The following is a 24,518-nucleotide window of genomic DNA, read 5'->3' as shown; positions in this document are numbered from 1 at the left end:
ATTAATCCCGTGGTTCTTGATTTATAAGCGCTTTTATAGGGTGAGATGGGATAGTTATTTAAGTGCAACATAGAATGATGCCTTTTGTGGCAATAGATGCAATTGAATTTGCTTTTGCAATTTTTATATGTGTGCGTATTTGAGAGGCAATTTGTGCAAAGTCTTTTTGACCTGACAAAATGATTTCGTTCGTTAACTTTTAAGTTTTTAAACTTTTCGCAAGATATAAGCTTATGCCCTCTTTTACATAGTTCGCATGACGTTTGTTTTTTCAGTTCGAATGTGAACGATTGCGTTTTGTAATAGTTTTTGTTTGTATTGATTTTGTTACTAACTTGGGGTCTATTTAAGCTTCCATTTTGGTCGTGTTTGTTCTTAGTTTTGATTATTTTTTCTTCTATCCTTTCCGCAATTTCATATTGGGTGGTGAGAAAATCTTTCATTTGTTGCCACGTTGGGCACTTTTTTCGTGATGAGAGCGATTGCTCCCATAGAAGTAACGACTTTTCTGGTAATGCGGCAGTGCAAATGTTTACCAGAATAGGATCCCAGCTGTCTGTGGGAATATTTAGTGTCGATAGAATCGACAAGCAATTTGAAACAGTGGATTCTAGTTTGATGAATTCTACACTTGTTCCTTTCTTAACTTTTGGCAAGTTCATTAGTGTCGTTACTTGTTTATCGACCAGTATTCTTTCGTTTTCAAATCTAGCTTTTAGAGCTTCCCAAGCCAAATTGAAATTGTCGTCATTTAATGCGAACTGTTTTACTGTGACGCCTGCTTGACCTTTTGTCTTGTATCGGAGGTGATACAGTTTTTGTGCCTTTGATAGTTGTGGATGGTTGATGTAAACGGCTGTGAACATGTCGGCCATTCTTCATAACCTCCGTAAAAGGTTTCTGTATCACATGCAGGAAACTCGAGGTGGATGCCTGAACTTGCCTCTTGACTGTCCATTTGTGGCAGCTCTACTCTACTGTGGGGAGTAGGTGCAATTGCTTTAATTAGCTTTAATTGATCGGAGATCATAGCTCTCGTTTCCTCGTACTGGTCTAAGCAGTTTTCGTAAATATCGTAAGCCGACGATTTAAAATTTTGAGGTAGATCTGAATTGTCAGAATCTACTATGGCGTCATGAGTCGTTTAGAGGCGAGTCCAAAAATTTTTGAGATTTTGGCATTTTATTTCTAATAACGATTCCGAGATTTCGTGAATCGGTGAAGCGGAAAATCTAGTGCAGTATCTTGTTAAACTGTCACTTTCAGAAATGAATTTAACAACCTGTTTTGAGCGTGTAGCTCCTGCAGGTGTATTTTGATTTGTGCCATTATGAACCATTTTTGCAAAATAGTATTATTTATTTATATTTTAGGTTGAAAATATATTTGAATTAGTTACTATTAAAAACCGCGTTTTTTATTTATTAAAATATTTGATGTCCGAATGATTTTTTATTTATGTGCGCCCTAATGCTTGGACTCGTATGTATGTTTGTATGTGCGTATGAAGTTGCTTATGTTTTGTGCAATTGAGAGCTCGTCGAAGAGATCAATATGCTGTGTACATAAGTATGCACGAATTATTTGTTACGCCTTGTTCGTAAGCAATTGAGAGCTCGTTAAAGAGATCAATTCGCTTTTTGTCCACAATCCTGCTTGTTCTTGTTTGCCAAAGAACAAGAGGTATTGCTGGATAATTGCAAATGTGGACTTTGAACTTTTGTTTTTTTTTGGGATTTTTTGTTTTGCGTCACAGGCAGATTTTGCCGTATGTTTGTATGTAATGATAGATTGAAACAGGAGTTGAAAAAGGTAATTTCCTTTGTGCTTTTAAAACGCACTTTTGTGTAGCTTCTATTAGACCCGCCGTCTAATATGTATACTTACATTGTAGTTATACATATATGTACACATGTGTTTGAATACCAAAGCTAAGTATAGAAGGCAGTGAATCTTTATTTACTAATAATATTTTTGACAAACTCGCAGAATAAAGTCGTCACTTAAAACAGTTCGGTATTATTAATCCGTTTTGTGTTTTCTTTTTAATTGTTATTACAGTTTTGTGCTAAAAACTGCAACCTTTAATATGCATAAATGCTTCTTGAAATAAATGAAAAGCAAACGATACGACTCACTTTATCCTTCGTCAAGGGTTTTTTGAGGGAATAATATACATATGTATGTGCGTGTGTGCTTGCGTGTATTCAGGCCTTTGATGTCAATTCCTTTCTTCCACTCCTCTTGTACTCTTCCAGCTGCCTGGCATCTCGTGCGTGTTGTTGTTTGTAGTTTTGTTTTTTAAATTCGCGCCCGTATTGTTATTGCAATTATGTATTTTTTGTTTGAGAGTTTCGCGCCCGTTTTGTGTGTTGTTTTATTATCTAGGAACTTTTACATTTCGCGCGCGATTCTCTGTGTGTGGTTTTTATTGTTTTCTATTTGTTGAAATTGTTTATTATATTTTGTTTTAAATTCGCGTACAGTGTTTTTGTTTTCTTGTAATAGATATATATTTTTTTGTAAATATGTTTGTATTTTTAGATATAGTTTTTTTGTTTGGCACACTACACTTTTGTTTTTCAAACTTTTTTTTGTTTGTTTTATTTTATTTTATTTTTATTGTTTTTTTTTTTTGTTCGCCACTGCACTTTTTCGTCTAATGTGTATATGTTTTCTGTTCGCAGACCTCTTTTGATTGTTTAGTATTGTTTTTATTAGGGTCACTGCACTTATGTGTGTTTATTGTGGTTTTTGTTTCACCACAGTGCCTTTCAGTGAGGCTCGAAGGACCATGTATAAATTCGTAACCATTAGATACATATGTATGTATATATGTATGTATCTCTAATTTTTAACCTTTTTAACTGGTTGTCATGCACAATCGAAATAAAAGAATCGGCTACACTTGAGTTTATAATCACAATATAATTTATTATCAAAATCTCTTGTTTGTATAAAGTTATAGTAAAGTTAAATATTAAATCTTAATGTTCACGGATAAGTTAAATGGTTTTTAAAAATTTAATGTTATTATATTGTGGGGGTCACAGTGGTAACTGCAGCGACACCAATACGAGGATATACAGGATGTTGATGCTCGAACTGTATGTGTCGAAGTGCCTTGAACGAGAGTCGAATTGTGTCCGCTTTCCCTTTTTTTCTATCCCTTTTGATGAGTGGGTTGATGCTGTAGTGAGATGTCTTGGTGTTCTGTTGTGGTGTCATCAGCTGTGGTGAATTGCGTGGCGTATTAAGGTGCGCCAGTTTTTTCGGGTAAAGTAGGCGGATGCTTAACTCATTTAAACAGATGGAATTGGGTCATTTCTTCCCTCAGCCCAATATACCTAATATTTAGTTTTTCGAATATGTAAGTTATGTGATGCAATTAAGAGGGCGTGTGTTTCTAATAACTAACAATCCTTATATACCTGAAGGTATTTCCTTGGCTTGGCAAGTTCCAAGAGCATGAAACATGAACAGTCCACTGAGTTAGAGAAAGTAATTGATATTATCAAAGAAATCGTGGAAGAAATGAAATCTTTAAAAATCAATATAAAAGATATAAATCACAATTAAAAACAAGTAAGGAAGGGCTAAGCTCGGGTGCAACCGAACATTTTATACTCTTGCCACTTGCAAGAATCAAAGCCAGCGAAATACCGTAAGATGTAAAACGTCAATCAGAGCAGAGAAATTATATTATAAAGAAGGTCCAACTACGGACAAGCGTGTGAACTATCAAAAGCTAAAAAAATGCGATGAGCGTGTTTCAGCATAGCTAGTTCAGAAGGAGAAATTTTAATTTGAACAGAGCTGAGCACTCATTGAAAATTATGCTCAGAAATATACATTGCATTTTCAAACGTATGTTGACCTTTTGCTTATATTTATATACTTTTACATGCAATCATATTAATTGATATGGTTTAATTTTGCGTATTTTTATGAATACGAGGTGTGTTCAAAAAGTATCGCTAATTTTGTGTTTTTTAAAAATTATTTATTTAGTTTGTCCCCTTGAAAGTAATCCCCATGAGATATTATACACCTGTGCCAACGGTTTTTCCAATCTTCGAAGCACTTCAAAAAATCATTTTCTTTATCTTCTTCAGCTCCCGTCGATGCCGTCTTTATCTCGTCAAGAGAAGCATAACGTCGTCCTTTCATGGGCCTCCTCAGTTTAGGGAACAAGAAAAAGTCACAGGGGCAAGATCTGGGAAATGCGGTGGCTGCGGCATCATTAGTGTGTTGTTTTTGGCCTAAAAGTCGCGCACAAGCAACGATATGTGAGCAGGGGCGTTATCGTGGTGCAATTGTTTTGATAGGTAAAAATCGAAGACGAGCCAAAACACGTGCAAGCAAACCAGCTGTCAACAATTAAATGAACATTCAAAATGGCCGAGCTTGTCGGCATAAGTGAGAGACATGTGTACCAACATAACGCCACAAAAAATTCGAAATTCGAATATACGTAACCCGCGAAAATTCAAAATTCGCGTTACTTTTTGAACACACCTTCTAAATGCAAAAGTGGTAATATTCTAATTAAATTATGCTATTTTTAATATTAATGTGCAAATAAGAGCTATTTTTCAAATATTTCTTATGTTTGATAATATAGCATAATATAATTTCATATTTGACTATGTTTGTACTATATATATGATATATATTTATATTAGGGTGTTTTTTTTGTGAACTATTCTATTTTTTCAATCCCATCATCCGATTTTCCACCAAATTCCTATTTTTTTTATACATAATATATATATCTCGTAAATGACAAGAGCTATAGAAAAAATGTACTTGACAAACCTGTAGGAAATTTTAATTTCTACAAAAAGGGTCCAACGTCAAAATCGCTGTCATTAATACTTCTCAAGATAATGGGAAAAGTGTCAACCCCACAAAATGCTGAAATAAGTGACAAAAGTCTTGTCTATGTAAAATATTTTACAATTTTAAAATATATTTCCGCGGTTCGCAAAAATCTACGACGATATTTAGGCGAAGCTGTTACAGCGGCAAGGAAAGCGGTGACAATCGGCGAACGTTCGTTTGTATTTCTCGGCACAGCTCGGATTTTCTACCAATGTCGTCCATTGGTAGTCTGGGACAACAGAAATTTCGCATTAAACAATAAATCAATCTCTAATACGCTCTTATACAGTTGTTATCGAAGGATGAGTTTGATATTAAGCAAATACTAAAATGTGAGGGTATTAATTTAATATTGTAATATTTTAAATTGTTAATAAATTTAAACAAAATTCAAAATATTAATTTTTAAATTTTGATGGCGCAGTCAGTATAATTTACCAAAAAGATCCTTAAATGAATCTTCTATTAAAAATTAATAATAATCATAATAATAAAAGGAGAGATAATTAAAATAGAAAACACGGACTGAATAAAAAAAAGGTGCGTGGAGTCCCTACGCGCGGAAGAAGTTATAACTAAAGGGTGATTTTTTAAGAGCTTGATAACTTTTTTTTTAAAAAAAACGCATAAAATTTGCAAAATCTCATCGGTTCTTTATTTGAAACGTTAGATTGGTTCATGACATTTACTTTTTGAAGATAATTTCATTTAAATGTTGACCGCGGCTGCGTCTTAGGTGGTCCATTCGGAAAGTCCAATTTTGGGCAACTTTTTCGAGCATTTCGGCCGGAATAGCCCGAATTTCTTCGGAAATGTTGTCTTCCAAAGCTGGAATAGTTGCTGGCTTATTTCTGTAGACTTTAGACTTGACGTAGCCCCACAAAAAATAGTCTAAAGGCGTTAAATCGCATGATCTTGGTGGCCAACTTACGGGTCCATTTCTTGAGATGAATTGTTGTCCGAAGTTTTCCCTCAAAATGGCCATAGAATCGCGAGCTGTGTGGCATGTAGCGCCATCTTGTTGAAACCACATGTCAACCAAGTTCAGTTCTTCCATTTTTGGCAACAAAAAGTTTGTTAGCATCGAACGATAGCGATCGCCATTCACCGTAACGTTGCGTCCAACAGCATCTTTGAAAAAATACGGTCCAATGATTCTACCAGCGTACAAACCACACCAAACAGTGCATTTTTCGGGATGCATGGGCAGTTCTTGAACGGCTTCTGGTTGCTCTTCACCCCAAATGCGGCAATTTTGCTTATTTACGTAGCCATTCAACCAGAAATGAGCCTCATCGCTGAACAAAATTTGTCGATAAAAAACATTTCGAACCGAACACTGATTTTGGTAATAAAATTCAATGATTTGCAAGCGTTGCTCGTTAGTAAGTCTATTCATGATGAAATGTCAAAGCATACTGAGCATCTTTCTCTTTGACACCATGTCTGAAATCCCACGTGATCTGTCAAATACTAATGCATGAAAATCCTAACCTCAAAAAAATCACCCGTTACTTCTTAGCGGTGTTCAGAAATGCATATCATTTTGTATGAAAGAAAACTAGAAAACTTAAATTCACATTTTATAAATTATTATGCACATAAAATAAAGAATAAAGCAAAGTCTAAATGAAGGAATTTTGACTCGGAAAGTAGTTCCGTCTCTTCGTTGCGGAAGAGATAATGCAGCGTAATCATCTCTATTTTGTTCTTCGCCAATTTGGCTGCCATATTGACTTGTGAAGATCAATTTTTTGTTGGTGACATATTCATATGTGTACGCATATGTATGTTTGTATGCTTGTGCATTATTTGTTTGGCAATGTATGCAAATATATGTACATATAAGTATATATGAATATATGAACATGTAAGTCAATGCGCGCACATGTGATAAGTATATTGATAGGTGATGAAAATATGATTTCAATTTCTGAACGCGCACATGCGTATACATACACTCACATGAGCAAGATAGGATAGAAGATGTATGCCTTTTAACATCGTATACTATACAAATAAATATTTGTCTTACTAATAGAAATTAAATTTATCACAGCAATATAAATACATATACATAATATTGCTGTGATAAATTTAATTTCTATTAGTAAGAAAAATATTTTTTGTATAGTATACGATGTTAAAAGCAAAAAATTAAAAATTTATTCCGTCGGGGCTCGAACCTGTGGCACTCACAGCATCTTGACTTTCCAAGCGCTTACCACCAACACCACCATTGACACTTAGGTTGCGCTGACTTAAGTATGATTTGGTTATGCATGCAAGAAACATACGATGGTTCCAATAATTTTGTTTAAGTATAGAAATATACATACTTTGTAGAACATTTGCTTTCGCAATAAATTTAACACAGCAATATACATATACATAACATTGCTGTGATGCCCTGAGAAGTATAGTCTTAACTTCTTAACGGCCAACGCAGAGTATTTCAACCAAAAGGAATTTATTCATTAAAATCACCACTCAGAAGTCGTTTTATCCATTGTAAGCGAGCGATTTTCGAAGAAACATTTCTAATATGCCACAAGACAAAATTATAAATGAATTCCTTAAATCTCACGCTCCCAGATAAAACGATATACCTCGTCATCGTGGGTCGATTTCCAAAAGCACAGAAATGATTCTGTGAATTCATTCATTAAAATCACCACTCAGAAGTCGTTCTATCCGTTGTAAGCGAGCGATTATCGAAGAAACATCATTTCTAATATGCCACAAGACAAAATTAGAAATGAATTTCTTAAATCTCACGCTCCCAGATAAAACGATATACCTCGTCATCGTGGGTCGTTTTTCAAAAGCACAGAAATGATTCTGTGAAGTGTTAATTTTGAAAGGCCAACGCAGAGTATTTCAATTAAAAGTCACACAAAATAGTTGAGAATTCGCAGAACAAACGAAAAGAAAAAGAAGTATAACTTCAATAATGCACAAGCATACAAACATATTTATGCGCACACATGTGAATATGTCACCAACCAAAAATTGAAACATTGTTCTACGAAAACAAAAACAACAACAGCATAAGCATGGCAACATTATGTTGTTGCTAGAAAAGCCGAGCTGTGCCGAAAGAAACGAACAAACGATCGCCGATTGTCACCGCTTCGCTTGCTGCTCGAACATCTTCGCAGACAAGGTTGCGTTACATTCATATGGATGGAGCGAGGTTGCGCAACCTTGCGTTACATTTATATGGAAGGTTGCGCAACCAGAATCTATCGCAACCTTTTCCGGCGTCATATAAGAAGTATAACTTCAAAAACAGTATGTTCTATTGTCATGACGTTGGATATCAAAATAATGTTCAATGTCAAGTAAAGGTCAGTGTAATGTCTTTCAATATCATGCCACTAACAATGTGACTGGAGGACAAACTAGTATCTAAAAAGATATCTACAATACGAAAAAACAATAAAAGTGGTTCCAGTGATTTACACAAACATTAACTAATTAAGAGAAAAAACTCAAAAATACCTACTCAGAGTGTGTGAAAAATAATACTCTTTGGCAATAAAGAATTCATACAACTAAAGAGAGTTCTAGAACAAATACTAGTAAAGTAAATAATATTTTTGCCGATATCTATTACTTAACTTTGTTAAAATAATTTGATAAAAAAACACTATATAAAACAAGAATTGAACTTACACCCCTATTCTGTGCACTTGACAAATTAATAAAATTTTGAAAATTAATTCAAATATTTATCAAGTAAGAAATATTTTGGTATTCTGTGGCAATCTTGATAAAAGTAAAAACTTCAGTTCGGAAAGCTTTTCCCCACACGTGTGGTAAACAAAACAATGTAAATAGAAACAGCTGATTTCTATTCAAATTATATTTATTCGTTAAAATGGACTCTTCTGCAACGTAAGTTTTCACATATTGTATATCGATTAATTATTAACAAAATTTATAATTTAACTTTGATAGTCAACAAAAACACAATCGAACTACTCACGAGCAGTTGAAGGCTTATGTTTCATTTTGCCAAGCACACCTAGAAATGGGTACGAGGAAAAATTGCCCAAAAAGGCCTCAACAAATGAGGGAATTATGGCAACAGCTGGCAGATGAACTGAATTCTTTTAGAGGACCAATACGAAGGGATGCAAAATGGAAAAAGATAACATCTTAATTTTTGTTGATACATATGTTCTTTTATTTATTATATTGTACATGTTAGGCGTTTGGAAAAGTCAACTGCCCGCTCTTGCAAGGCGGTTAAAAATGAGTCAAAGGCTCACAGGTGAAGGTCCAAGCTCCAAGCCGATGACCGAATTTGATGAAAAGGCTTTATCTACATTTGGTTCGGCTGCTGTGGATGTGCATGCAACAACAAAACTTACTGCTTGAACATTTATACTGTAAAATCCTTTTTTATTTAAATATAAACTAAGAGGACGTTCGACATTCTTTGATGGTGGAGCAATATGCGTGCAGTCAATTGCTCCTATGGTGCTTTTTATTCCAAATTTTCTAAAAAGTCTTGAATATATTTATTAGGGTGTGCCATTCTGAGGCAACCTTTTTTTCAACTGAAAAACAGGCTCAAAACTTTCGAAAATGTGTAAAAAAAAGTCACTCAAAAGATGAGCTCCTAATATTAATATTAAGAGGTGCCTATTTCAAATTTTCTGTTTTCCATATAAATTACATAGAAAAAAATCATTTTTTTTGTGGTGGTTATTGTGCGGAGGTTTTATATGTGCCCCGATGGCTGCCAGTAGGGATGGTAAACTCGATCCCGATTCTACTCGAGAATCCAGTTTTCTCGTAAAATAATCGATTTTTTGAATGTCAAGAACCGATTCTTAATCGACTTCGAGTACTGGAGATCGATTCCGAAAAATCGATTATTTTACGAGAAGAAAACTCGTTTTTCGAGTAGAATCGGAATCGAGTTTACCATCCCTACTGGCAGCTATCGGGGCACATATAAAACCTTCGCACAATAACCACCACAAAAAAAAAAATGATTTTTTTTCCATGTAATTTATATGGAAAACAGAAAATTTGAAATAGGCACCTCTTAATATTAATATTAAGAGCTCATCTTTTGAGTGACTTTTTTTACACATTTTCGAAAGTTTTGAGCCTGTTTTTCAGTTGAAAAAAAGGTTGTCTTAGAATGACACACCCTAATATTTATATTCAAATAAATTAGCTTAAATTAGTATATTATTATTTGTATTACAATAATACTTGCCCCGTTTTCATAAAAGTTTCTTCCTATGTTGAACTGGGAAACTTTATTTCTCCTCCCTTCACCTTCACAATAAGTTTTGCTACAGCCCGCATACCTCTCAAAAGGGACGACTGACTCATGGGCAAGTTGACGTTGTTACTTACACATTTCTGGTATGAGACGTGCCCAAAGAAGTTCAAAGCTGCTAATATCTTTACTGTTAAAGGTAGTGACGATTTCTGATTATCGTTCGGGGCCAGTTCATCAATAAGGCAATTTCAATTATTACGAGTTAATCGAAAATTTTGCAAAAAGGCATTCTCGCCGAAAGAAAATTGAACGCCATCGTCGCGTAAACTTTTTAAAAGCCGCGTGGGATCCCTATTCTCATAATTTTCATCCTCGTTTAACAATAATAACAGAAGTAAAATATCTTCTATTTTCACAACAATATGCTCAATCAGATATTTAATTTATAACGAGAACTGTCAAGAGCATTTGACATCTTAACAACTTATAAGGAAAATAGCTTTTTACTTCAGACACAGAATACGAAATGCTTGATAAATTTTAAATTTTCACAAATCAGAAATGTGTTGATTTTGTCAAGTGAAAAGAATAAGGGTGTTAATCTATATGTACACTAGGCATATAACAAATTTTGACGAAAAATTTGGCATACCACCACGTGGTGGCAAATATTGTACAAGTAATGAATATCACTTTTTTAGGTGATTTCGGTTCAAAAACGTTCCGCGCAAAAATGGATTTCTAAAAAAAGTCAACATTTTTTTTTTTTGTGTTATTATCACATTGAATCAGAATTTTCTGAAGAAAAATTAGTTTGGGGTGGGTGGGGCACTTCCCTTAGGTCCATTAAAAGGCGTTTGGAATAATAGGAAGATTATTAGTTAAATAAATATCTATTATTATGAAGAAAAACGTGTACAGTGTACAAAACTTTTTTTGTTTTTTCAGCAGTTCTGTTAAAAAAGTAATTTCGTTTTGCGCGGAAACTTTTTTGCAATTTCGCAAAAAAAAAAAATAATTGGGTTCATACTTTTTTATTCTCTATTCGACTATGGTATGCCGTTTTTCGTATTTGCAAAAATTGTAAAAAGTTATATGCCTAATGTACACTGCTCTTATTAATACGCGTTGAAGAAGAGTTAGAAACTATATGTAGACAAAAAGTTGAGCTCTCTTAGTATAAATAAAGAAACAACAAAGTCTGAAGGAAAAGATAAGCTCGATCTCAAACCATTAAGCTGATTCAACCGTTTGACGGCAACTTGAACTACTTGGCGATATACTATATATCGACAGCATTGGTAGCGTTCTACCTTCGTACACAACAATCTCTTCAGAAGAGGTTGCATTTTATTTGAACTGCGTTACCTGCAATCTAAGAGGTTCTGATCTGGATATTGTAAGATGGAAGCAACCGTGTCATTGGACAACACTACGACAATTGTTCATTGATGAATTTGGCGAACATGCACCTGTGTCTACTCTTATTTTTGAAATCAGTAATACGAGTATAAAATTTAAGATTAGTGTAAGATTATTGTGCGAAGAAATTAAAAAATTAATATGTATCCACTAAGACATTTTGTATAAAGAGCTAGATCAGATTAGTTTAAAGACGTTAAAGAGGGTATTGCCAAATTATTTAACTGCATTAATAAACGCAAATTTAGCAACTGATCTTAAGTCAGCAATAAAAATTTGAAAGAAAATAATGTGTTTGAAGATGATAGAAGAAGAAGACTGAGCAAAACAAAGCAAAATCATAATCAAAGAAACATCTCATTTGCCAGAGTTCCCAAACTTTTTCATATAAATTCTAATAAAGCAAATGGTAACGAGTTTCAACATTTTTCTCCGTCTATGCCATGCCTTACCACCTAATAACGCAAATCGCTTTTATCATTCAAATCCAAATTGATGGATTTATCACCCACAAATGAATACAACTTTAAATTTCCTAATAGTTATACTAACAGCAATAATTTTAGTGCGCTTAATGCCAATAATGTATCTAAAATAAATTCGCAACAAATAAGAAGGCAAAATGAAACTAATTCGAATCAAGCAATACGGCGACTGAATTTGTGTCGTGAAATTTTCAATAAGAAGCTCCAGAAGACCAACGATAGAATTAAAGGTTGTAGATAAATTTATAAGGTTCTTGATATGTAGATACAGGGTCTTCTGTTAGCTTAATTAAACCCCAAATTCTTAGTAGTAGAATCCTTGAAGTTGAACCAATATTATTAACAACAGTACAGGAAAAGTGTTACTTAAACAAATTCAAGAAGTTTTCTAGAATTACCATAACCACAAATTCAATCTTTACGTTATAATTGTTCTTAAAATTACGACGGATTAATAAGCTACAATAACTTCGTCAGCTCAACTCTAAGATCAATTTAAAAAATAATACGATTAGTTTACAAGGACATACGAGGTGTGTTCAAAAAGTATCGCGAAAGTTTTGCTGACAGTTTTCTTCGACTGCAGGGGCGTGGTGCATCATGAGGTCTTGCCACAGGGAAGAACGGTCAATAAGGAATATTACCTGCAAGTTATGGGCAATTTGTGCGCCCGGATTTGTGGAAGAACAAAAATTGGCTTTTACACCACGATAACGCCCCTGCTCACACATCGTTGCTTGTGCGCGACTTTTTGGCCAAAAACAACACACTAATGATGCCGCATCCACCGTATTCCCCACATCGGCATCGAAGGAGGAGCTGAAGAAGATAAAAAAAAATTATTTTTTGAAGTGCTTCGAAGATTGGAAAAACCGTTGGCACAAGTGTATAATATCTCATGGGGATTACTTTGAAGGGGACAAAATAGATATTCATAAATAAATAAATAATTTTTGAAAAAACTCAAAATTCGCGATACTTTTTGAACACACCTCGTATATACAAAAGAAGTAAAATATATGAATAAAAATAATCTTTTCGGATGAGATTGTATTTCAAATCTGATTTTATTTTTGTTGAGCAGCTCTTTTTATACAAAATTCTTAGCCCATGTTTTTAAATTAATTATCAGACCAACGCATAACACACAATAAGTGCGTTGGCCTTAGCTAAAAGTACACGTATATTTTATCAGCAAATGCATTTGTATACATTTGTGCATCTCCCTGCCAACCATGAGCGGGTAAAACACCAGATAATCAGCGGGTAACATGGTGGTAAACGTGCTGGTAAACATATGGAGTGTTTGGCTCATTCAGGGTTGCATTTTAAACAGCTGATGCAAGGTTGTATTTTTTAATTCCTAATTTTAAAATTTCAAACAAAACTTTTAAATTTTTAAAATTTTTGTTTTATTTTATTTTTCACATATTCTCATAAAATTTTTATAAATTATATAAATAAAAATATATTACATTTAAAAAATAATTATTACCTGAAAAAAGATTTATTAAAGAGAAACATTATTGATACCTGAAAATAGAAGACAAATATCTGAAAAAAGATTGAAACAAAATAAAGGTTATTAATACCTGAAAATAAATAATAATTACATTGAATTAGTAATATCTAAAAGAAAAAGAAATATTAATTGTATAAAATGATAATAATATCTGAAAGAAAAGATAAATATTATTTGATCAAAATATAAAACAAACAGTTGTTTTCACATATTATATATATGGATTGTGCAGGCCGCCTTAAACGCATAAAATACATACATACGTACATATTTACATATTTATTTTTGCGTATTATATTGGACTGCGCAGTCCAATTTCAAACACACACTTTTTTCACATACTTACTGAACAGTTGATATTTGCTGCTTCCGATGGTATTGCTGCTGGTGCTATTTCCAATCCATTCTGATTTCCAATGCTATAAAAACAAATGAAATAATTATTTGCAAATTATTTAAAAAAAAAATCACATAAAATTCACTTACTTCTTCTTGTTGTACAAGCACGAATGACATACGTTTTTCAATCTTTTTTTATTACCCTTTTTGGGATTTTCTTTCCGCACTATTGACAATTATGTTTTCTCCTTCGCACTCATTCAAATAAATCAAGAAATGAAAAAAACTTTTTTTCATCGCATTTAGGTAAACAAAAAATAACCCGAAAATGTGCGTTGGTGTTAGTGTACGGAGAAAAATGTATAGTTGTATTGGAATATTTGTCTCAAGCGGGTAGCCGTGATTGGCAGGGTCTATTGCATTTCTATTTGTTTGTTTAAGTTAGTATGTATGTGTGATGAAGAAAACAAGAAATTGTTTTTCTGTATTGTATTCTTATTACATATTTTTCTTTTATTTGCTGCATTTTTGTATGCAGTCATCTGATAGCATATTATTGTTCAAGTAATTTGAACACACTACCGAGGGCCAAAAAATGTGGTTACAATATTATAATAATTATTTTTTGTTTGATTACATTTTTAGATTTAAATCCCTTAAATTAAAATCATTATTACTTATTCTATTGATTTGCTGCTTAATTTGTTCGACATCTTTGTTGTTTGTTGATGCGGTCAATACTTTCAAGGCGTTCGCGTGTTGGTGCTTGATGTAAGACAAAACAACTCCAATTATATTCATCTTCGACCTGTCTGCTTTCTTTTGACTATTTATGGCTAAGGAAGTTTCTGTTACCTGATCCTTCTGGTCTTCTTCTGTTACGCTTATCAAAGGACATAAATTCTGAATTGTTTTTTTCTATATGCTATTTTGCAGCTTCAACGTTACCACACGAACGCGACCATCATTTCCCGGATGAATTTCTATAATTTTAGCAAGAGGCCACTTGGCGGGTTGTGTGTTCTCGTCTTTTAGTATTACCACATCGCCCACCTTAATATTGTCTATCGGAGTTTTCCACTTATTTCTTTGCTGAAGTGTATGATGATATTCATTTTTCCAACGATTCCAAAAATCTTGTTGAATTTTTTGTGCTAACTTCCATTTGTGTAATGTAGAGGTGTTCACATCTGGTACGGGAGATGGAATTGACTTTATTGGTCTTCCGATTCGAATATGACCCGGTGTTAACGCATCTATCCCTTTATCGTCGTTTATTGCATATAATGGACGCAAGTTCAAGGATGCCTCTATTTGAGCTAGTACTGTAGACATTTCATCAAAAGTTAAGTTTGTATCTGCGATGGCTCTTTTTAAGTGGTATTTCATTCCTTTTACACCTGACTCCTACATTTTTCCGAAATATGGGCCTGTCGGGGGAATAAAAAGCCAAGTTATTTGTTTGTTGGCCAAAATTGGTGCACATCTGAGTTTTGCTTTATTGCTGCTTTAAACTCTTTATCAAGCCACTTATTTGCTCCAACAAAATTGGATCCATTGTCCGAGTAGATATGAAGACAATTTGCTCTTCTGCCGAAAAATCTTTTTAGTGCTGTCAAAAACGCGTCTGATGATAACTCACTGACTACCTCAAGACGAACAGCTTTAGTTGAGAGGCATATAAAAACTGCTACATACCCTTTGAACGGCTTTTGACCACGTCCTTTTGAGCATCTCATTTGGAGTGGTCCAGTGTAGTTAACTCCAGTATAAGTAGAAGGACTTAACATTGATACATCACCTATTATTTGTTTTGCAGTGACTTGTTTGTATCGTATATACTTACAACAATTTCGTATACAACTTTTTATCGCGTTCTTAACCCTGATTATATAGTATTGTCTTCTGATAATTGCTTTTGTTAACCGATTTCCACCATGTTTTGTACAATGGTGTGCGTCTTTAATTATTAATGCAGTTAAAGTTGACTTTATGAAGAATTATTGGGTGTTTTGAACTATAAGGCAATTCCGGGCTTGTCAGCCTTCCTCCAACTCTCGTAACGTCATTTTCATCTTTTAGTTTATTGCTTTTTTGAAATTTATTTTCCATAGAAACGAGGCGCGCCACTGCTTGTATGCGAGAATCACCCAAATCTTTTCTTTGAAAGGGATTTCTACAATAAATCGCCAATCATCATCTTGTTTGATGGTTTCTTCAAAATGCTTTAAACATGCATCACCTTCTTCGATATTGTTTTCATCTGGTATTTCCTCCAGTTCCCAAAATCGCTCTAGGTTGGTAGTCGTAGATGTCATCTTACGGAATGTCTTTTGTTTGATGATACCGGATAAAATCCAACCGAATTTTGTTGCTTTTCCAAGGACTCCGTCACTTCCGTCTTCTGTGATTCATTTAAAAATGTCTCCAGCAATTACCATGTCTATTCTATCTGCCTTATTAAAAAATGGGTCAGTAAGTTTCATATCATACATAAATGATTGATCTGGTTGAGCAGTGGTCAGTGATGATTTTTTTTTTTGCATATTTCCGTTTTTCTTCAAAAGACATATTCTTAAATTTTCGGCAATCAGTAATTACATGATCCAATATTTAGCAATAAGTACATTTTATACTTTGCTGCGTTGCATTGAAAGGCATATGGTTTTTCTTTGTATGTTTGCAGCTTGCGGTTTTTGTACAATAGTTTTTTTATTCTCTACTGCTTTTAACGTTTGGAAATGCTGGTCCAGGAATCCGTGAATGTCAGATTCTTTTATATATGAATCAAGCAGTTCACGACTTCCAGTCTTTGACCAAGTATCCTCTGGGTAGCCTAAGAACATCCGTTTGAAGGCGAGCTAAAGTGAAAAGTCGAAACATCCCCTGCATAGGGTTGTGCGCTGGGTTTGGGACCCGCCACGTAAAAAAACACCCCCAATCAAAAGCGTTAACAGCCTCGGATGAGAGACCCCTCTTTTGATGACGACCATGGCAAACGAAATAAGGACCACGAATTGAGGGCATGCACCTGGAATTTCCGGTCCCTTAATTGGGAAGGTACTGCTGCCCAGCCGGTTGATGTCCTCGTAAAAGCAAAGGCTGACAACACCGCCGTCCAAGAAATGCGATGGACGGGACAAGGACAGAGACGAGTAGGTCCTTGTGACATTTACTATAGTGGCCATATAAAGAAGCGAAAGTTTGGTGTGGGATTCGAGGTGGGAGAGAGACTCCGGCGCCGAGTACTATCATTCATTGCGGTGAATGAACGTCTAGCCACAATCCGCATCAAAGCGAGGTTCTTCAACATATCGCTGATTTGCGCCCACGCCCCGACAGAAGAGAAGGACGATGTGACCAAAGATGCCTTTTATGAGTGCTTGGAGCGCACTTATGAGAGATGCCCCCACCACGATGTCGAAATCGCGCTTGGCGACTTTAACGCCAGGGTGGGCAAAGAAGGTATCTTTGGCACTACGGTCGGTAAATTCAGCCTCCACGAGGAAACATCCCCAAACACGTCTCCAGTGTTTCAAATGTGCGTGCACTCCGAGGTCCTAACATCGACTCAGACCACTATCTTGTTGCAGCCAAGATTCGCACCCGCCTCTGTGCAGCAAAAAACGCACGCCAACAAACACAAGGAAGATCGACGTCGAGAAACTGCAGTCACAACAGGCAGCCGAACGATTTTCTACTCGGCTTGCACTCCTGCTCTCTGAGAGCACTCGTCAACAACTCGGTATAAGGGTTCTGTAGGACGGCATTTCAAACTCCTTACGTACAGTTGCAACCGAAACCATTGGTTTTCGGAAAGTCCAAAAGCTGGTACGACGAGGAGTGCCGTGTCGCAGCGGAGAGAAAACAAACTGCCTACCTCGCAACGTTACGATCGACCACAACACGTGCGGGATGGGATAGATACCGAGAGCTGAAGAGGGAAGCGAGACGCATCTGCAGAGGCCGAAATGCGTGAGTATGAAGAGCTTTATAAGCTGGCTACGAAAAAATGCGGCGGGTTACAGAAGGTTTCAAGACCGGAGCATACTCTTGTAGAACCCCCAAAGGTGATCTTGTCACCGATGCCCAGAGCATACTTAAATTATGGAGGGAACACTTCTCCTGCCTGCTGAATGGCAGTGAACGCTCAACGCCTGGGGAAGGCGAACAGGATTCCCCAATCGATGACGATAGAGCAGACGTTCCATTACCCGACCATGAAGAAGTTCGAATAGCAATTGCCCGCCTGAAGAACAATAAAGCGGCAGGGGCCGACGGATTGCCGGCCGAGCTATTCAAACACGCCGGCAAAGATCTGATAAGGAGCATGCATCAGCTTTTTTGTATGATATGGTCAGACGAAAGCATGCCCAATGATTGGAATTTAAGTGTGCTATGCCCAATTCATAAAAAAGGAGACCCCACAATCTGCGCCAACTACCGTGGGATTAGCCTCCTCAACATCGCATGTAAGGTCCTATCGAGCGTATTGTGTGAAAGATTAAAGCCCACCGTCAACAAACTGATTGGACCTTATCAGTGTGGCTTTAGACCTGGAAAATCAACAACCGACCAGATATTCACCATGCGCCAAGTTTTGGAAAAGACCCGTGGAAGGAGAATTGACACACACCACCTCTTCGTCGATTTTAAAGCTGTTTTCGACAGCACGAAAAGGAGCTGCCTTTATGCCGCGATGTCTGAATTTGGTATATCCGCAAACTAACACGGCTGTGTAAACTGACGTTGAACAACACTAAAAGCTTCGTCAGAATCGGGAAGGACCTTTCTGAGCCGTTCGATACCAAACGAGGTTTCAGACAAGGCGACTCCCTATCGTGCGATTTCGTCAATCCGCTGCTGGAGAAAATTATTCGGGCTGCAGAACTTAATCGAGCAGGTACAATCTTTTATAAGAGTGTACAGCTGCTGGCGTATGCCGATGATATTGATATCATTGGCCTCAACACCCGCGCCGTTAGTTCTGCTTTCTCCAGACTGAATAAGGAAGCAAAGCAAATGGGTCTGGCAGTGAACGACGGCAAGACGAAATATCTCCTGTCATCAAACAAACAGTCCTCGCACTCGCGACTTGGCTCTCGTATCACTGTTGACAGACATAACTTTGAGGTAGTAGATAATTTCGTCTATTTAGGAACCAGTATTAACAGCACCAACAATGTCAGCGTAGAAATTCAACGCAGGATATCAACAACGGATGAGTCGACGTTGCGAGTTTTCGAGAGAAAAGTTCTGCGAAAGATTTATGGTCCTCTGCGCGTTGGCCACGGCGAATATCGCATTCGATGGAACGATGAGCTGTACGAGATATACGACGACATTGACGTAGTTCAGCGAATTAAATGACAGCGGCTACGCTGGCTAGGTTATGTTGTGCGGATGGACGGAAACTTTCGAGCTCTGAAAGTATTCGACGCCGTACCCGCCGGGGGAAGCAGAGGAAGGGGAAGACCTCCACTCCGTTGGAAGGACCAAGTGGAGAAGGACCTGGCCTCGCTTGGAATATCCAATTGGCGCCACGTAGTGAAAAGAAGAAACGACTGGCGCGCGGTTTTTAACTCGGCTATAATCTCGTAAGCGGTGTCTACGCCAGTGAAGAAGAAGAACGTCAAAATCTTTTGTATTTTAATAAAATATTTATATAATTCTTCAACTTTCGATTTTCTTATCGATTTGCCAGCTATGTTATTGTATGTTTGCAGGACTTTTTCCGCTATGTCGAGTTAGTTCTCAAGGATCTTTCCTCTGTTGATTCCCATGTTGACAGTTTTTTTTTTCTAATTGTAATATTGCGCTTTTATTTTTCAAAGGGATCGTTAGAGGTTATTGATTGGTCGCCTAGTTGTCATTGCTGTCCCTCGACTCACAGCAGTTGAGTATCAGTTTGAATCACAATTAAAGGATTTTTATGTATAGTCTTTTTAGTACGGCTTACGTATCCTGTTCCTTATTCTCAGTATTAGGCTTTATTCTCAATTCTTCTTCATGCTTCTTTTACCCCTTACCACCGGTGGTGGGAAGTAAAATATAGTAATAAAAAGAATCTTTTGATTTTATTTTTGTTGAGCAGCTTCTTTTATACAAAATTCTTAGCCTATATTTTTAAATCAAGTATCAGGCCAACGCATAACACATAAGAAGTGCGTTGGCCTTATCTAAAAGTACACGTATATTTTATCAGCATATGAATATGTATACATTTGCTAGTGTGCATCTATTGCATTTCTACCCTGCAAACCATGAGCGGGTAAAAAAAACAGTATACATACATGTAATCATACATCTTTGTTGCGCTCATTCAGCAGTGTCATATAAAAAGGTATATCTGTCCTGCTCTAGTATCCTCAATCGACGGCTGATGGAGGGTTGCATTTTTTGATTCCTACTTTAAAAATTTCTTCAAGAAAACTTTTTAATTTTTAAATTATTAATTTTATTATTTTTAATACATATTTACATAAAATTGTAATTTATTGTAACTAAATATCTTAACGTAAACATTGTGTAAATAAAAATGTATTTAATTTAAAAAAACTTACTTCATCTGAAAAAAGAAAAGAATTATTAATAGCTGAAAATCAAAAAGTGAAAAAATATTATAAAAGACAAATACCTAAAAATAAAGCAGTGAAAAAAGATTGTAGAAAACAAATACTTAAAAGTAAAGAAATGAAAAAAGATTGTTAAAAACAAATACCTTAAAATAAAGGAATGAAAAAAGATTGTAAAAGACAAATATCTGAAAAAAAGAATGAAAAAAGATTATAAAAGAAAAATACCTGAAAATAGAATAAAGGTTATTAAAACCAAAAATAAATAATAAGTACATTGAATTTGTAACATCTAAAACAAAAAGAAAGATTAATATTATCTGAAAAAATAAAATATATTAAATACAAATAGAATTTACTCTGAAAGCAAAGATTGAATAAATAAAAATAATAATAACATCTGAAAGAAAAGATAAATATTAGTTCATCATTTAAAATATAAAACAAACATTTGTTGTCACATATTATGTTGGATTGTGCAGGCCGTCTTAAACGCATAAAATACATGCTTATGTACATATGTAATTATTTTTGCGTATTATGTTGGACTGCGCAATCCAATTTTAAACACACTTTTTTCACATACTTACTTAACAATTGATATTTGCTGCTTTTGATGATATTGCTGCTGCAGCTATTTTCGATTCATTCTGATTTCCAATGCTATAAAAACAAATGAAGTAATTATTTGGAAATTATTTAAAATAAAAATCACATATAATTCACTTACTTACCTTCTTGTTGTACGAGCCTCCTTTACGATGGTACTAGCACGAATGACATGCGTCTTTCAATGGTTTTTTTATTACCCTTTTCGGGATTTTCTTTTGGCACTATGTTATGTTTTCTCCTTCGCGCTCATTCAAATAAATCAAGAAATTAAAGAAACCTTTTTCATCACATTTAGGTGAACAAAAAATAATCCGAAAATGTGCGTTGTGCATAGAGAAAAAATGTGTAGTTGTATTGAAATATTTGACACAAGAGGGTAGCCGTGGTTGGCAGGGTATTTGTTTGTTTATGTAAGTATGCATCTGTGTGTGTTTGTGACTAATAGCGCCCATACACAGGCACACATGTGCGTTCGATCGGTATGTGTAAACATGCGGTTTACTCGTGTATGGGCTTGTTCGCGTACCGATCCATGTTCGCGAAAATGTTTGATTTTTTACGATCGGTGCGCGAACATGTTTATCGTGTATGGCGTTGTGAGCGCACAAAATCTCATTTCTCTCGTGTCGCCGAGCAGTGAAGGTCGCGGACAATTGCAAGTGTTAAGGGGAGACACTGCTTTAGAGGCTTTAAAAAATCGATTTTTTTGAGGATTTTTTTGGGAGGGGAAAAAATAATTGATTCAAGCGAAATTTCTAGGCCTTATAGTCATATATTTGAACATCTTTCACAAATTTTTTGAATACGAAATCTTTGCCTTTAGGAAGCAATTACTCGATGCATCTCGCATATGCATTTATCAGGAACAAAAAATTCAAAGAGATTCATGTTTTTTAATAACTTATCTTCTAGTTAAACTAAGAAAATTCCAAAAAAAATCACTTTATTTTGTTTAAAACTATGTTCAAACTTGACTCTTCCTAGTTTTTTTAGTTTAAATAGTAGATAATTTTATGCCAAAGACAATAAACTTTGCCCAATTCCAGCTTTGCCCGCCAATTAAAATAATCGTAAAAATAAAAAACCGAGAAATCGCGCTTTTAGCTTTTTGCCCAAGCGCTCATATACTTGTATGTATCTGTCTGACGCTCGGACACTATTTCCCTTCTAGCTTCGACAATATTTCGAGTTCCAATCTATAACTTTGTTTTTTGTTAGATAATTTTTAAAGAGATTTAAGCGATTGTTTGAAGCTTCTAAAGCAGGCTCTCCCTTAATAAAGATTTCGTATCTGAATTTATTGATCTTTTAAAAAATTAATCGACAATTTGGCAAACGAAAAGTGATAAATATAAAAATAAAATTGAGAAAAATAAAAGTTGGAATAACTTAATAACGAAATACAAAGAAATAGATAAAAGTGCTACATTAGAAATAATTTCGAAGAAATGTTCCGCTTGCCTGTCGCACATGTTAACTGTGTGAAGAACGAACGCAAAATGGATTTGTGTGTCGTGTATGGGCAAACGAATTCACACAGATCGAACGCACATGTGTGCCCGTGTATGTCCTCTTTAAGCCACTTGAGATTTATGATGAAGAATACAATAACCAACACAAGGGTTGTTTTTCTGTATTGTATTCTTATTACATATTTTTCTTTTATTTGCTGCATTTTAAATTAAACGCCGTACTCTGCGCTCAGTGGTCAATTTATTCTGATTATTCTTTTTCAAACTACTTCTATTTATAGTTATGCTAGTACCGACGCACAGGTCAGTTGTTTTCCAAATCTTATGTGTACCCATTTACTTCTAACAAAGGAAGGGAATATTTATGGTTTTGGGACTATTTGTATTTACATTCTATTGTTCTGATTTTTACTGATAATTAAAAGTATTTGTACACATGTGTGACTATCTATAACTAGTATTTATAACTATACATAAATATTTATGTTTTCTCAGCTGCACTTATTTTGTAAACAATGTATCTGTAGACATGTACATCAGTGATCTGCAGTGAATACTTGGCTTATGAATACACTCTCATATTCATGAACCACCCCCAATATTCACTCACACTTGCTCTCACTAAAAATATTATCTTCTCACAATCACATGGCTTGCTTGTGTAATAATGAGTGTGAATATGTCTCACAATCACTTATCGCTCACACTTGGCTTGGCTTGCTTCTCTGTATACAATTGTTTGAGCTATTCGTTGCTTACCATTAGATGAGTTGAAAGGTTCATGAATACATTCACTAATAAGTGGCTCATTATTTATTCATGAATGCATTCACAAATTCCTTGCCTATTCAAAATATATTTTATACCTACGCGGAGGGGTTTTAAAAGGAACGAAACGTGCGATTGTAGTGACTACAAAACTGAAACTTCTTTGTTTATTATCCTTTTAGTCAATTATTTTCTTAAGCTTTATCTTACATTCTAGAAATTGGAGAGCTTAGGTAGATGAGTCCCTGAAGTTTATACCTACGCGGAGGGGTTTTAAAAGGAACGAAACGTGCGATTGTAGTGACTACTAAACTGAAACTTCTTTGTTTATTATCCTTTTATTCAATTATTTCTTAAACCCTTGCATCTTTATCTTACATTCTAGAAAGTGAAGAGCTTAGGTAGATGAGTCCCTGAAGTTTATACCTACACGGAGGGGTTTTAAAAGGAACGAGTGAGTCTAGTGACTTCGTAGAAACTACAAAACTGAAACTTCTTTGTTTCTTATTCTTTTATTCAGTTTTCTTTTAAAATAGAACAATAAATCACATTAAAACATAGTAAAATTACTAAGAGATACTATACATATATACAAGAAATGTGGGTGGGTTTTGTGGCAATATGTTTTGTACTTCCTTCAATTTTTCGATTAAAAACGATATGCGGAGCAGTTCATACAGACATTCCAACAATATTCAGCTTTAAACGTAACATATCAACATACATATATCGACGGTATATGGCTTGCTAATTTAAGCATTTACCACAAAGTAGCACTATTTTCATATCCTCCCGCAAAAGCTATGAGAGATGTCGATATTGAAGCTGTGAAGCATTTCTGCATTGAGGAGATATCAGGCAATATTGAGTTTTACACTTCCGAACACAATGAGACCCCACAAATTCCATATTCACCAATTACTTCAACATCAAATGCGTCTTCACCTGCAAATGACCTGAACTTCTTTTTTACAAATATTTCAAACATGAGCGCGCAGGAACGTATCGAAGATGAGATGGATAGATATTTTACAGAAAGAATACAATTTGATAATGACTTTGACGCAATTCAATGGTGGAAGGAACATAAAGCTAACTTTCCACGCATATCAAAATTTGCACTTAAAATATTAACTATGCCTGCAAGTAGTGCGGCGTCTGAACGTGTATTTTCCTTGGCAGGCAATTTAA

The 24,518-nt window shown here is 35.2% G+C and overlaps 2 protein-coding genes and 2 pseudogenes across 8 annotated transcripts in view; 1 reads left to right on the top strand and 3 right to left on the bottom strand.

The window, feature by feature from the left end:
• LOC115066076 (sodium- and chloride-dependent GABA transporter 1) overlaps window positions 1–24,518 on the top strand; it is a 373,293-nt gene that overhangs the window by 210,728 nt on the left and 138,047 nt on the right. The gene's annotated exons all lie outside the window — the stretch shown is intronic.
• Window positions 1–24,518, bottom strand: part of LOC125779124 (craniofacial development protein 2-like) — a 245,945-nt gene that overhangs the window by 84,497 nt on the left and 136,930 nt on the right. The window lies entirely within an intron of this gene.
• On the bottom strand, window positions 7,370–7,546 carry LOC125779918 (small nucleolar RNA U3; annotated as a pseudogene).
• On the bottom strand, window positions 7,558–7,743 carry LOC125779910 (small nucleolar RNA U3; annotated as a pseudogene).

Source organism: Bactrocera dorsalis, chromosome 6 (assembly GCF_023373825.1).
Source record: "Bactrocera dorsalis isolate Fly_Bdor chromosome 6, ASM2337382v1, whole genome shotgun sequence".
NCBI lineage: Eukaryota > Metazoa > Arthropoda > Insecta > Diptera > Tephritidae > Bactrocera > Bactrocera dorsalis.
Note: the sequence above shows the minus strand (reverse complement) of the source record. Positions and strands in the feature narration are given on the sequence as shown.